Here is a 12816-nt window from a genome sequence, read left to right as displayed (position 1 = left end):
CTTTAGAAAGAAAACTCTCTTTATAATTAAGCCATCACATAGACTCTCCCTGGCATCTCCCATCCCATTGTCTGAGCAATAATTCACGTGTGGGCATACACTGAGTGCTGTATAAAGTCCTATATGGATATCTGCCAGTAAAAGCCTAAAAAAATCCTACGAATGGCAGCAGAAAATACATTTCCTATCTAACGATGTTGGCAGTGGTTAATCCAACATTCATAGAACTCTTTTGTATATTGAAGGAATAATTAAATGTCTTTTAAATACATTCAGTGTGTGGTTAAAATGGTTATTTCTAGGTATATGGACATCACTGGATACAGTAGAATGACTTTTTCTCAATCGGAAAAATGAGAACAAAAAGAGAAGACTCTGGACACTACATCTGCAGAAACCTAAATAGATTATTTTTCCTACTGCACAGACAATTTATTCATTCTTCATAACTAACAAAAAAACAAAACAAACAAACACAGCGCCCAGCCTGACAGGGCTAGCCTGCAATGTGCCTCTAGAAGGAACTTCTGGTAACACTGCTGCTTACATTTCCTCATAAGGTGGGGTAAAAGGGAGTTTACTTCTGGCATCAGCCATCCTTTGCTCCATGGCCAGTACTGGAGGAGCTGGAAGCCTGTGGAAAGGACAGATGACCAGCTGATCCCTGGGAGTGCTACCCACTGAGAGTTTTACAGAAAAGGGTCTGCAACTAGGTATGCAAACACAGAGAGCAAGCCACTCATTCTTCAGGTCAAAGGCGCAATGAAAACACCAGTCCCAGAGGAGTTAAATGTTTGCCTGGAACCCCACTGCCACCTCGTGCCCTGGAAGTCAGCTCCATTCTAGACCCTGTGCTCAGCACCTAAAGCATACTCTCCACGGCACCCTCACAACACTTAAGATGTGGTTACCTTCGTGCCCAACTCACAGATGATGAAACTGAGGCTTGGAGAAGTCTAGGCAATTGGCTATGGCCTTCTGGCCTCCAACTAGTAACCGATATAATCTAGGTTCAGGCCAAAGCCCGTCGGTCTCTACATCTTCCATACTCTTAATTACTACACTAGACTAAGGAAGAGGGGGAGGAAGAGAGCACGTACCATTTGATGTGACAAACTTTGAAATAAAGTTAAATGTAAAAAAAACTATAGGGGCTTCCCTGGTGGTGCAGTGGTTGAGAGTCCGCCTGCCGATGCAGGGGACATGAGTTCGTGCCCCGGTCTGGGAGGATCCCACATGCTGCGGAGCGGCTGGGCCCATGAGCCATGGCCGCTGAGCCTGCGCGTCCGGAGCCTGTGCTCCGCAACGGGAGAGGCCACAACAGTGAGAGGCCCGCATACCGCAAAAAATAACAAATTAAAAAATTAAAAAAACAATAAAAAGAAAAGTTAAACCTCCATGTTTTATGCTAAGTCTCCACACATTTGTGGAGTTCAATTAGACATCTTTTAAAAATCATGTCACACTTGTTCTTCAGTTGAGTTTTATCCAGCTCAGCCTAAGTTATTCCCCTGGACTCTGGGTATATGTACTCTACCTTTTCAATCCAAAGGTCAGTACTAATTTTAGCATCTGAGTCTCAGGAAAAAAACAGGTATCTAAGGAACAACTGGGCCCAGGGGCCAAAAGGCATAAAAACATTACTTCAATCATAACACAAAAATATTAGTCTGTTTCCATCTCTGTTTTGGTTGTCTTACTGAAGCAGATCATACAGCAAAGTGAGAAGCTGGTCTCTTGAAAGGAGGCCCGTTGTTTGACAGGAATTTCCTTTCGAGAGGTTATAAATATTGACGAGTCGTAAATCTCTGACAGCTCATGGTACCAGCTCACAGCGCACACATTTACAGACCTGGGTGCAGGCTCTGGCATTGACACATACAGGTTGTATGAATAACCACGGACACCTGGGCAGCTCCACATTCTTCTTCACAACTGTCCGAGTGGGAATATTAGTATCTGTCCAACAAGTAAACATGAGGCTGGAGGAGATAGCACAGTGCCTCTGTCAACTGCAAACAAATACTAATGACAGTTGAGCTAACTTGCCTGTCCAGCACACCCTCTCAGTCCTCCCTCCTCCCCTGACTGCAGGCTTGAACCTGTGACTCAGAATCTGGCCAGTCATAGCATCCCATTCCCCTGACCACAGCCATTGGTCCAGGGAAAGACACACGACCCAACCTGAGCCAATCAGAGCGCCTCCGTACGATTTTTCCCACTGGAACTGACCGGAAGCTCATCTTTCCTCTTTGATCCTAAGGCTGTAGGGAGATAAGCCTGAAGGTGCCTGCAGTCATGTCATGGTCCGGAGACAAGAGACATGGAGGGAGAGAAAAGAGGCCCAAGGCCCTGAGTCTCTAGTTCCAGTCACCTCCAAGGCCAAAGCACCTCCGCCATGGCTCGGGCACGGCAGCATAAGCCAGTAGTTCCCCCCATGCTCTCCGTGTTTCTGAGTCAGTTATTTTGATTGGGGTTTCTGCCCTTATAACCAAAAGATAAGACGGTAGTTAAAGCTCATATAATCCAATCAATGACCAAATCCTCAATAAAAATAATTTCTTCCTAAGTGGATTCCCCAGTTAAAAAAAGAAAACAACTCTTTAGTAGAGGATGCAAACACTGCCATTATCTATATAGCATTTTCTCAAAAGAAAGAAAGAAAAATCGATTTTCATTTGCAGTCACCATATACATTTTCCAGTGGGCTTCGTATTTGGGGTTAAACTCTCCCGCATACCCACACCCACTTTCAAGATTTGGTCCATAAAACCTTAGGCCCAAAACAAGTAGTTAATTTTTCTATAGCTGTATTAGTTGGCACTAAATGGAGCGGGGAAGGGAAGGGGGAGAAAGTACTGATGCTGTTTTTAGTATGTTCTTAGAAATTCCCCAGGTTACCGGACTTCTCACTGCTGCAAGGTGCGGGAAGGCATCACAAAAACGAAACAAAGTACATTCACCAAGATTTGCAGTCACTAGACGAAATCCTTTCTGCCTTTTCATGAGAGTTTTTCTGTTTTATATGAAGACCCCTCCACATTATCTTTCTCCCAAGAATTAACTGATAAAAATAGAAAGGCACAGTGGATTCCAATTCTCCAATTATCTTCTGAGACAAAGGGCAAAGTCTGAGGTCAGACTGAAGCAGGAGCATGGGGTATTCCTCATCTGATCTTGAATTAGGGTGTCCACCCCAACCTTTGAAGGAATTCAAGGGTGAAGTGGAGATGAAATGTTTGTCCAGATGCATGAATGGAATTACAAATAGAGGATTGCTTGGGCTCCGTGGCCATCCCCATGCACAAAAAGAGTCGCAGAAGGAACGCCAACTTCTCTGGGCTGGGCTTCCATCCAGACCTAGAAATCTAACAGCAGAATAAGGGGAGAATCATTTACTGTGTAAATTGACTTGTCCCATTGGGTGAAAGGTAGGATTTCTCAAAAGAGAAATAAAATTGTCCTAGTCTTTCAGTGTTCTTAGACAAACTGTGAACTTATAGAAAAGAAATAACCTAAAGATGTAGTTTATTGCATTTCACTCCATTTCATACCTAAGGGTATTTTTTTAAAACCCAATATTGATTTTTAGATCAGGCGTGCAATCTACTCACGAGGAAAGATGGTTTTGGAAAGAGAAGACGGGCACATTTATGGTTGGAAACAGTGGTTTGCAAAGAAGATCCAAGTATATGGGACCCAATCTATTTAACATTTTTATAAATGCCTCCAAGTGGGAATACAAACTAAATAAATCTTCATGTTGGGCCTCAATGCTATTTCTAAGTCCTGAAGAACCAAACTGAATATATATTTCTTAGGTTTAAAAGAGAGGGAAAATGAAAGAGAAGAATTTCATGTAGATAAACATAAAACAATGCATTTAAGAAAAAATTTCCCCTAGGCCTGATATTTATGAGAAAGCTGGATCAGAAAGGAAAATAAGCCAAGAAGTTAAATTGTTTTTTTAAATAAGGCAGCTTTGAGATCACTATTTCAACACACCCATTGTATAGGCAAGGAAATTAAGTTCTAGATAGTCAACTATGTAAATCGTTTGTGGCATAGCCCAGACCCTCTCCCAACCCAGGGCTCTTTCCACCAAACCCGGCTTAAGACAGCCAAAAAACTGCCCTGGTAAAAACTGAAAAACAAAACAAAACGAAAAACAAGGGTCAGCAAGAGGGCATGTATCACCCTCACCGAGAAGGTTAATGGAAATAACTCAGAAGGTATTCTCCTACCTTGTATAAACTGTGAAATACAAAGTACAGCCAGTGGACTTCAAGGAAGACAGAATGAAGCCAAAGAGGGTTCGGATGAGGGTAACTGAAGGGAACACAGACACAGAAGCACTTCTGTATTAGACTTCTGCTTTTTTCTAGGTAATGTTCTGTCTTTTAGAAGACATGGTTGATCAAAGATTTTTTTTTTTAATCTGAAGATATATATTAAATGCAGAAGTATCCGGCACCAGGGGTAGAGGTCTGGGAGGAGAGCTCCTCTTTAAGCCCCAAAGACAAGCTCTCTTTCATAAAGTGTGCAGCAAACTTATGAAAAATATGAATATGGTTTAGTTCAACAGCCATTAAATGCCTTTGGGTCACACACCACTGCTGGTACGAATGAAACCAGAACACGGGCACGACTTCACGGCACTAAGAATCTGGTGGGCAGAGTATGTTGCTATGACACAGTAACCGCCGTCAGAGAGGCATCCACTTGGTAGGATGTACATGTGTGTGCACACACCACACGTGTGCCACAGGGGACTGGGAGATACTGGTCTTTAGGAAAGACTTTTTGGAACAGGTGATGCTAGACATGAGTCTTGAAAAAGGGGAAGTTGGCCAGACAATGAATGCAGAAGATGGAGAAAGAGAATTCCAGGCAGAGGTCCCGTAGGAGCCAAGGCGGGGAGTAAGGGCACCGCCATGGTGTGAGGAGTCTGCAGGGAGTTCAGTTTTGCAAGAGAACGAAGTTTGCGGGAGGGTACAAGGCAGGGAGGTGGGAAAGGGTTGAAGAAAGCTTGGACTCTGTCATTACAAATGGCCGGCAGTCTGGGGAGTTGCTAGGGAGGAGAGCAGGGCACTGTGGAAAGTTCCCTGGCTGAGCGCTGAGGACTTCTGGGACAGGACTGCCCAAAGGCAGCTGAGTGACCTTGGGGACATACTGTATGACTCTGGGCACCATGTGAAATGGGCTCCGCCATGTTCCAAGGGCTGAGGTCTTCTGGGGCAGCCCGTGCCTTGGGATGTGGAATCAACCCTGCCCCGTCTCCTTCCAGAGTGGTTATGAGGCAGTGGGAAGGTGGTGAGGCCTGTGGAAACGGTTTATAAACAGCAGAGACTGCATCTCAGTAAGGGTGAGATAACACTGGAATTACATATTAGCGACCCTCCTTATAGAGGTTCAAAAGCATTTTGAGAAATGCAGGTACATCACCTTAAAAAGTCAATAGAAAGCTCACCTTTCTATCTGAGATACCTAGCTTGTGACGCAACACAGCTACTCCTTCAGAGTCGGGGTCTGTCCCCAAGGCAAGAGGGAGGCACTGAGTTTTTATCAGGAGGGACACAAGCAGATTCGGATTTGAGGGCCCTGAGGTAAGTAGCCCCAGAAGCAATGTGGATGATGGTTTGAAAGGGGTGCAAAGCTAGTGCAACAAACCAGGCAGGAAACGGTGCAGTCAGCCACTCAGCATTCCCGGGCTGTTGACGGTCCCCCAGCCTATGGTTGGAAGCCCACGGGAGCTAGGAAGCTGCTGTAAATGGGGACCACGGGTGCAAGAGGAAGCGGAAAGCAAGCAGCCTCCAGCATGGCCAGGCACTGGGAGCTCCGTGCCAGCCAAGCGCTGCCACGTGGGAACGTAGGCCTCCTGTTCCAGGCCTCCTGGTTTTTAAGAGGAGCTATAAATCCAAGTGATATCGTAACATTTCCAAATATTCACACGATTTTTGTATACTTGTGTTCAAGCCAGCAACACATCTGCCAGCTGAATTGGCACACTGGCCACCATTTTGCCACTTCTGGGCTCTAAAGCAGGGCAGGGCCATGGTGACTAGAGCAGAGGTTTATGGGATTTCACAGCACGAGAAGGACTCGGTGACTGGATGCGGGCGGCAGGCGGTTGCTGGAGAAGCCCAGCGTCCCTGGGAGGGAGGTTCCTGCTTTAGCACCTTGGTAAACAGCCGAGTCACCAGCAAAAAAAAAAAAAAAAAAAAAAAAAAAAAAAAAAAAGGATAAATTTTGGTCAAGGCTGAAACAGGTACGGAGTGGGTGATGAGAACTAAAATCAGTTTTCGACTTACTGTGGGTTTTTCTGCCTAAAGGGCATAGACTTTAGGTAACTAGCTGCAGGTACCAATCTGGGACTCACTTCGTACTGGTGAAAGTGGAAGCTGTGGGAATGTGGTATCCCAAACATTCTGCATGAAGCTGAAGAGGGGTAAGAACAGAGCCCTGGGTCACCCCAGGAGGGAGTGCAGGTGCCAGGGTGGCAGAAGGCAAACCAGGAGGAGGTGGCAACTAGGGAAGGAGAAAAGCATCCATCAGAAAAAGAGGAAAGATCCGTATCCGATGCTGCAGAGAGGTCTAGGACGCGTGCGCAGGACCACTCATGCAGGAGTTGTGGGGTCTTCTCCTACTTTGGGGAGTCTCTGGCCAGCTTGCAGAGAGTTAGGAAAAAAGGGAAGCCTGGGGAAGTGTTAACTCATTTAAGAAGCCTGGGAGACAGGTGGTGGCTGTAGGTGAGCTGGGGATGCATTGACAAGGGAGGTTATGGCATTTTAAAAACACTGTTAAAAAAGAAAAGAGTTCACTGGGAGACATGAGGCACTGCCACAGGAAAGTCTTCTCTCTAACCTTCTCTAAGCCCCTGCCCCAACTTGATTTCTCTTCTATTATTCTGCCTTATTCTTATTTTATTAGAGCATAGTTAGGTTTCTTTGTGTCTGTTTGCTGCCACAGGAAAGACTGTTTCAAGAGAACAGCGACCGGCTATATTTACCATACACCAGGGCCTAGCAAAGTGCCTGGACACAACAGATGCTTAAGAAGATTTCTTGGATGTGGGTAAATCTGGAAAAATCTGTAGGAAGGAAATGGGGTAGGACGTGGGGAGACTTCAAACTGGTGACCCCTACTTTCTCATTAGAGTGGGCCATGAAAGGCACCTACCAAACTGGAAGGAGGGAAGGGAACAGATCTCTTGTGTTCAAGAAGAGTTGCCATGGGAGTACCAGTTTGCAACCTGGAAGGAAGGAGCCTGTGGTGCAGAGACACTGAGGTGCTGATTTCAGAAGCTGAGCGTCTCTGGGTGAGGGCAAGACTTGGATGTAGAGGACCCAGTAGCTGGAGTGGGTGGGGGTCACTGGAGTCGAGATGGTTAAGGAAGCAGGAATCGGAAGCAGCCCCTACATGGACTGTGGGACTAGGGGAGGAGAGAAAGCCCACGGGCCAAAGTCTCCCATGCTGTGGGAGAGTGACTAGCTGGCAGAGAACGGCCACAGAGAAGTGTAGCTGGGACCTGGCTAGGTCACCACTCATTTCCCACTCTGCCACCTCAAACAACCTCTGACTAGTATTTAATCACTCATGTGGAACTGAAAATTACTGTCCTTTGGAGATTGAATCATTTCTGTCCTTTTCAAATTACACTACTATGTGAATTCATGGGAGGCAGAAATTTTCTGCATAGATTCTTTTTTTTTAAAGAATAAGAGATAGGCGACATCTTGATGACCTTCAGTAATTGCCCTGCACTGTACAATATTTTTGAACATGATTTTAAGAAAGCATCAAAACTTGGGGTTGAGAGAAGCCTTCGATGATTTAGGCTAACACCTTCATTTGCACAGCTGAAGAAAATTTTTTGCTGAAATACTGCAAACAGTACATAATTACTGATTTAGATATGCAGTCAGCATTGAAAGTATCTTCAATTCTTGAAGTGTGCTTTAGATATACAAATTAGCAATGCTTACATTTTTTCCCCAGTTATCTGTGTTCAACTTTCCGATATAAAATCTCCGAAGCATAAAATTATCACGTAAATTGTTCCTGAACAGTTCAGAGGAGCAAACTGCTTCCTGGCTTGAAAGAGGAAGTCAAACCTTCAAACAGCTTTTTATGTTGATGCTAAATATAAATAATATAAATATAAAAACGTTCCCTGTGAAGTAGTCAAAGCAAGACACAGCAGCATTCGAGATTTCTCAAGAGAGACACACACGAAGACTATTTTTCGCTCATTAAAACACTAAAACCTTCAATAGCATCTTCCATAATACCTGAAGGTGGAGTGCTGTCTTATGTAATAGAAGTCTTCCCTCCGCACTCAGTTTGTAGGCAAATTAAACACCTAATTCCGCCCAGAATTTCTGAGTACTTTCACCTTACCTGTAGGCACTGATCAGCATTGCAATTCCCATTTCTACAGACGATGAAAATGGCAAAGATCAGCTCCATGGGCTTACATCGGTTGCCAGAAGCCAATTTAAAGGCTCTCCCCCAAATCACCGGTTACCCCCAGCCCGCTCAGGCAGCGGTAACAAGTAGGAGTCCGTTTGTCTTTCGCGAACAGGCGGCGCACACGCAAAGTACGGGGTAGGGGACGCCCGCGAGTACCTGGGTATCCCAGGTTCAGGGTCACGGGCGCCCGCTAGGCTGGACCGGCGGCAGCAGCAGACACGCTGGCCCCAGGACTCCCGGCCGCGCGGACACCTGGCCCGCCGGCGCGGCCCCTCCGTGCCCCGCCCGGGTCCTATTCGGGCTCCCCGCGGGCCGGGCACGGGTGCGGGGCGCGCACGCAGCTTTGACCGAGGCAGCCTGGCCGGGGGAGGCTGAGAAAGTTCCTCCTCCTCGACACCGGCGCCCCCAGCCCCGCTGGCCCCGCAGCCTCCCGGCCCGGCGCAAGATCGCCGCGCGGAGCCGGCGGCGCGCCGAGCCCCGGGACCGTCCCCGGCGCGGCGGGCAGCGCCTGCTGCGCCCCTCCCGCCCCGGGCGCCCGGGATCGGCCGCGGGGAGCGCAGCCCGTACTCACCGCCCCTCGCTCGGGATCCCCAGGTGGCGGCCGCGGAGCGCGGCGCGGCCCGAGCCGGAGCCGGGTGTCGGTGGGGCGGGGGAGTCGGAGGAGGAAGAGCGGCGGCGGCGGCGGCGGCGGCGGCGGCGAGGAGGGGCAGCGGAGGAAAGAGGCGGCGACGCCTGCACACGCCTCGCAACCCGAGCAGCCCGGCAGCCCCACTGAGCCAGCGGGCCGGCCCCGGCGGCGGGGGCTTTATCGCGGCGCGCGCGGCCCCCGCCCCTTCCTGCCGCCCCCGCCCCCGCCCCGCCCCGCCCCGCCTTCCCGCCGCCTCCTTTGTGTGCCCGCGGCCGCCGCGTCCCCGCGCCCGCACTCCGGGGCGCCCCCGCTCCCGCCGCCGTCCCGCCGAGGCCGCCCCCCGCGGGTCCCCGTCCCGGGGCTGCGCCCAGAAGAGCCGGGAGACGCGCCGACCCCGAGTTGCGGCACCAGCCCGGCCTGAGCTGCACGTGGGTCGCCGGGCTCGGAGGCGGGGGGGGGGGGGCGGGGGGGGAGGTTTGGGAGGGGGAGGGACCCAAGGGCTCGCGGCGCGTCCCTGGGACGCAGGGCTGGTCGTCTGGGCTGCCCCCGTCCCCGGGAGAAACAGGGGGACGCCCCGGGACAGTGCCTACCGGTCCGGGTGATGGGGATAACGGTGCCAGGTCGCGACCGGGGAGGGACAGATCACCCCTCGAACCTCTTCGCCGGGTGCCCCAGAGCCGACTTCTCCCGGCCTCGCGAACAGAGGAGCCGCAGCTGGTCGCCTTAGGCAAAAGGCAGACCAGGGGATCCAGAAAACTGGATTCCTGGTTGCGGTGACAGCGTGAGGTACCCCGCAGAGACCTGGGAATCCGGCCCTTCCCAGCCGGTTACTACAGCCGATGGGACCTCGTGCGCCGCAGAGAAGCACAGACCCCAGAGGCCGGCGGCAAATTACCGTCCTGCTCCCAGCTGTATGACCCAGATCTCCCGCACGCGGCCCGCCTTTGCATCAGCTTAGTTTTGTAGGTACCCAACTTTAATGGCATAATTTATGTTGCCCTTAGACAGTGCAGAACCCTCACCAGCAGGCCCACGGCCCCGACTGTGAGAAAGAAATATGGTAAATCTCCTAAGACACAGCCTTGAATTAAGCTTGCATCTACTCATTAGAGCAACTTGGAATCTTGGAAGGGTATTCACAGCCTCTCATATAGGGAAACATGCTATGGGAGTTTTGGCCCTAAAATTAAAAGGAAGCACAGTCCACAAAAAGAAAACCCACTTCATTGCTTTACACTCGTGCCCAGTATTCATATTCAGTTACAGGCAGGATAAAAATCCTTTTTCCTGTTGTTGCCTCTGCCTGAAATGCTTTGTTTCTCCCCACCATCTTCCTGATGACTGCTTCCTTTTACTTCAGGTCAACAACTCAAATGTCACCTTCTCTAGAAACCCTTTCCTGGTCACTTGAGCTAAAGTCACCCGCCTTTCTCCAACCCATGACGTTCTTCATGGTCCTCAGCATGATTTGATTTTTTTTTTTTAACTTGTTTCTTGACTAGTTTTTTCCACACTTCCTCATTAGAATGTATGCTCCCAGAAAGGAAGGAAGAGAAACCAGTTGAATGTGGTTTCTAACTCACCTGGTTCCTGGTGCCTGGAGCCAACACTCCACCTATAGTCTTTGCTCAAGAAATATTTGTGGACAAGTGCCAAGTGACTGTTAACATGGTAAGGACTGCTCCAGGGACAGTGTTATCATTTGGTCTCATCTGGGAAGGCAAGCTGGAGCTGGGAAGAATGAGGTGGGGATGGGAGAAGCTATAGGTGAAAGCCCAGAGGTGGGATTGAGCTTGGTGTGTTTGAGAAGCTAGGATCAGCGTCTCTCAGCTGGAAGGGAGTCATTCAGGGGACTAGTGGAGAAACAAACTATTATAGAACCAAGAAGTGGGTGAAGCCAGGTTATGAAAGCCTGCCCGATTCCCTGCATCCACTTCTATCTTTATCACTTTTTAAAATTGAACATTTTTATTGAGATAATTGTAGGTTCACATGCAGGTGTAGGAAATAACACAGAGAGGTCCCTTGTATGCTTTGTCCCGTTTGCCCCAAGGGTAGCATTTTGCAAGACTACTGTGTAATATCACAATCAGTATATCAACATGTATACATTGATTCATGTCTCAAACACCTTGGGTAATTATTTGCCATTTCAAATTTTTAGTAAAGTTACTCTAAAATTTTGAAAGAAATGAACAAATATTATTTTTATAAATTTATTTATTTTATTTATTTATTTTTGGCTGCATTGGGTCTTTGTTGCTGCGCTCAGGCTTTCTCTAGCTATGGAGAGCGGGGGCTACTCTTCGTTGCCTTGCACGGCCTTCTCGTTGCAGTGGCTTCTCTTGTTGTGGAGCACGGGCTCTAGGGCACATGGGCTTCAGTAGTTGTAGCACGTGGGCTCAGTTGCTCTGCGACATGTGGGATCTTCCCGGACCAGGGCTCGAACCCATGTTCCCTGCATGGGCAGGTGGATTCTTAACCACTGCGCCACCAGGGAAGCCCAGAAATGAACAAAGATTATGTTAAAGGGTTTTGGTCTCTTGTTTTATTGGAACCAACTTTTTTTTAGAGGGGAAGAATGTTTTATTTTCCCAGTTAGAGCATAATGAGGGTCCAGATTCTTCATCTGTAAAAGACAGTCAGAAATCTTTGGGACTTACCTCTGACTGTTCACTTCCCTGCCCTACCCAGTACTGTTGAAGGAACATTTTGAGCAATACTGTACATGACTTCTTAGTTCTGAAATCAGACAGGATGCAGTGTTAACTAATATGCTAAACTATGCCTAACCACTAATGGGCCTTTCTCTCTCCTTGGACATTGGATGGGACTGCCACTGAGTGTCTCCCAGAGGGAAGTGATTCAAGACAAAGACCCATTCTGCCAGTGGGCTATGCTGGGAATACCAACTATGCTTGTTACAGAATGTGCACGGCGACTGCTGACCGGCCTTCCCGATGCCAGCAAGAGGGTACAGAAGCAATCTCCCAAGCTTTCCACAACATTCAAGTGACCAGGCACTTTGACCCCCATCTTAGGGGCTGCCCCAAAGAAGCTGTGTTCCTACCTCACTTGGTGCCCCTAAGCGGCAGTTCAGACACCAGAGGGTGTATGACCCTTGTTGAAATGGATTTGTCATAGGTGTGTGCTTTCAATTGGCGTTTCCCTCCTGTCTTGTTTGAGAAATCCAAATCGGTTAATGCTCCTACCTGCTTCTTTTTGTACAACTTCACATTCACAGCAGAATTTCATTTTGTCCCTCAATTGTGTGGCTTGCCTTAATCCTCTGATAGAGCTTCAAATGGTTTATTCCTTAATTTTTTTTTTTTTTAAGTGACCTGGAGTTTAGCCAGCTCCAGCCAGTCTCTGAGTTTGGCTTTGTGTCCATAAGCCGCAGTTGGGAGAAACGCAAGAAATGCCCAAACAGAATAAAACAAATGATCTATTTAGTCTCATTTCCTCTCTTGGAAGAGGTCCAGCTTTGAGTGCTTTGGAAGAAGATGAAAATCCCCCCACCCCACCCCCACTGCTCCCTCATACACCCAAACAGTATGACCTTGTATTTAAGTAAAAGCTATCCTTAGCTCCCAATGGGTGATGGTGTTTTGTCTGGAAGAGCTACTGATGTTTCTATAATAAGATAATAATAGTTGCTCCTCTCCTATCTAACCCCTATTTAAAATGCATTTCACCACAAGACGACTTGTTACACA

General features: G+C 48.3%; 1 protein-coding gene and 1 long non-coding RNA gene across 3 annotated transcripts in view; one reads left to right on the top strand and one right to left on the bottom strand.

Annotated features, from left to right (window-relative positions):
* Positions 1-9767, bottom strand: part of SERPINE2 (serpin family E member 2) — a 73416-nt gene extending 63649 nt beyond the window's left edge. Inside the window, exon 1 of one of the 2 annotated variants that reach the window (XM_060151967.1) lies at positions 9691-9767. The gene's annotated coding sequence lies outside the window, so the exon portion shown is untranslated. Of the gene's footprint in view, positions 1-9043; positions 9229-9690 lie in introns of those variants that run through there. The other variant, XM_060151970.1, reaches the window with a different exon arrangement.
* LOC132522046 (uncharacterized) lies at positions 9382-12548 on the top strand. Its single transcript, XR_009541032.1, has 3 exons — positions 9382-9528; positions 10626-10771; positions 11955-12548. It is a non-coding gene; the product is annotated as an uncharacterized LOC132522046 (long non-coding RNA).
* Positions 12549-12816: the final 268 nt, after the last annotated feature.

The sequence above is a fragment of the Lagenorhynchus albirostris genome, chromosome 6, assembly GCF_949774975.1.
Source record: "Lagenorhynchus albirostris chromosome 6, mLagAlb1.1, whole genome shotgun sequence".
NCBI classification, from domain to species: domain Eukaryota; kingdom Metazoa; phylum Chordata; class Mammalia; order Artiodactyla; family Delphinidae; genus Lagenorhynchus; species Lagenorhynchus albirostris.
This window is presented reverse-complemented; position numbering and strand designations above follow the sequence as displayed.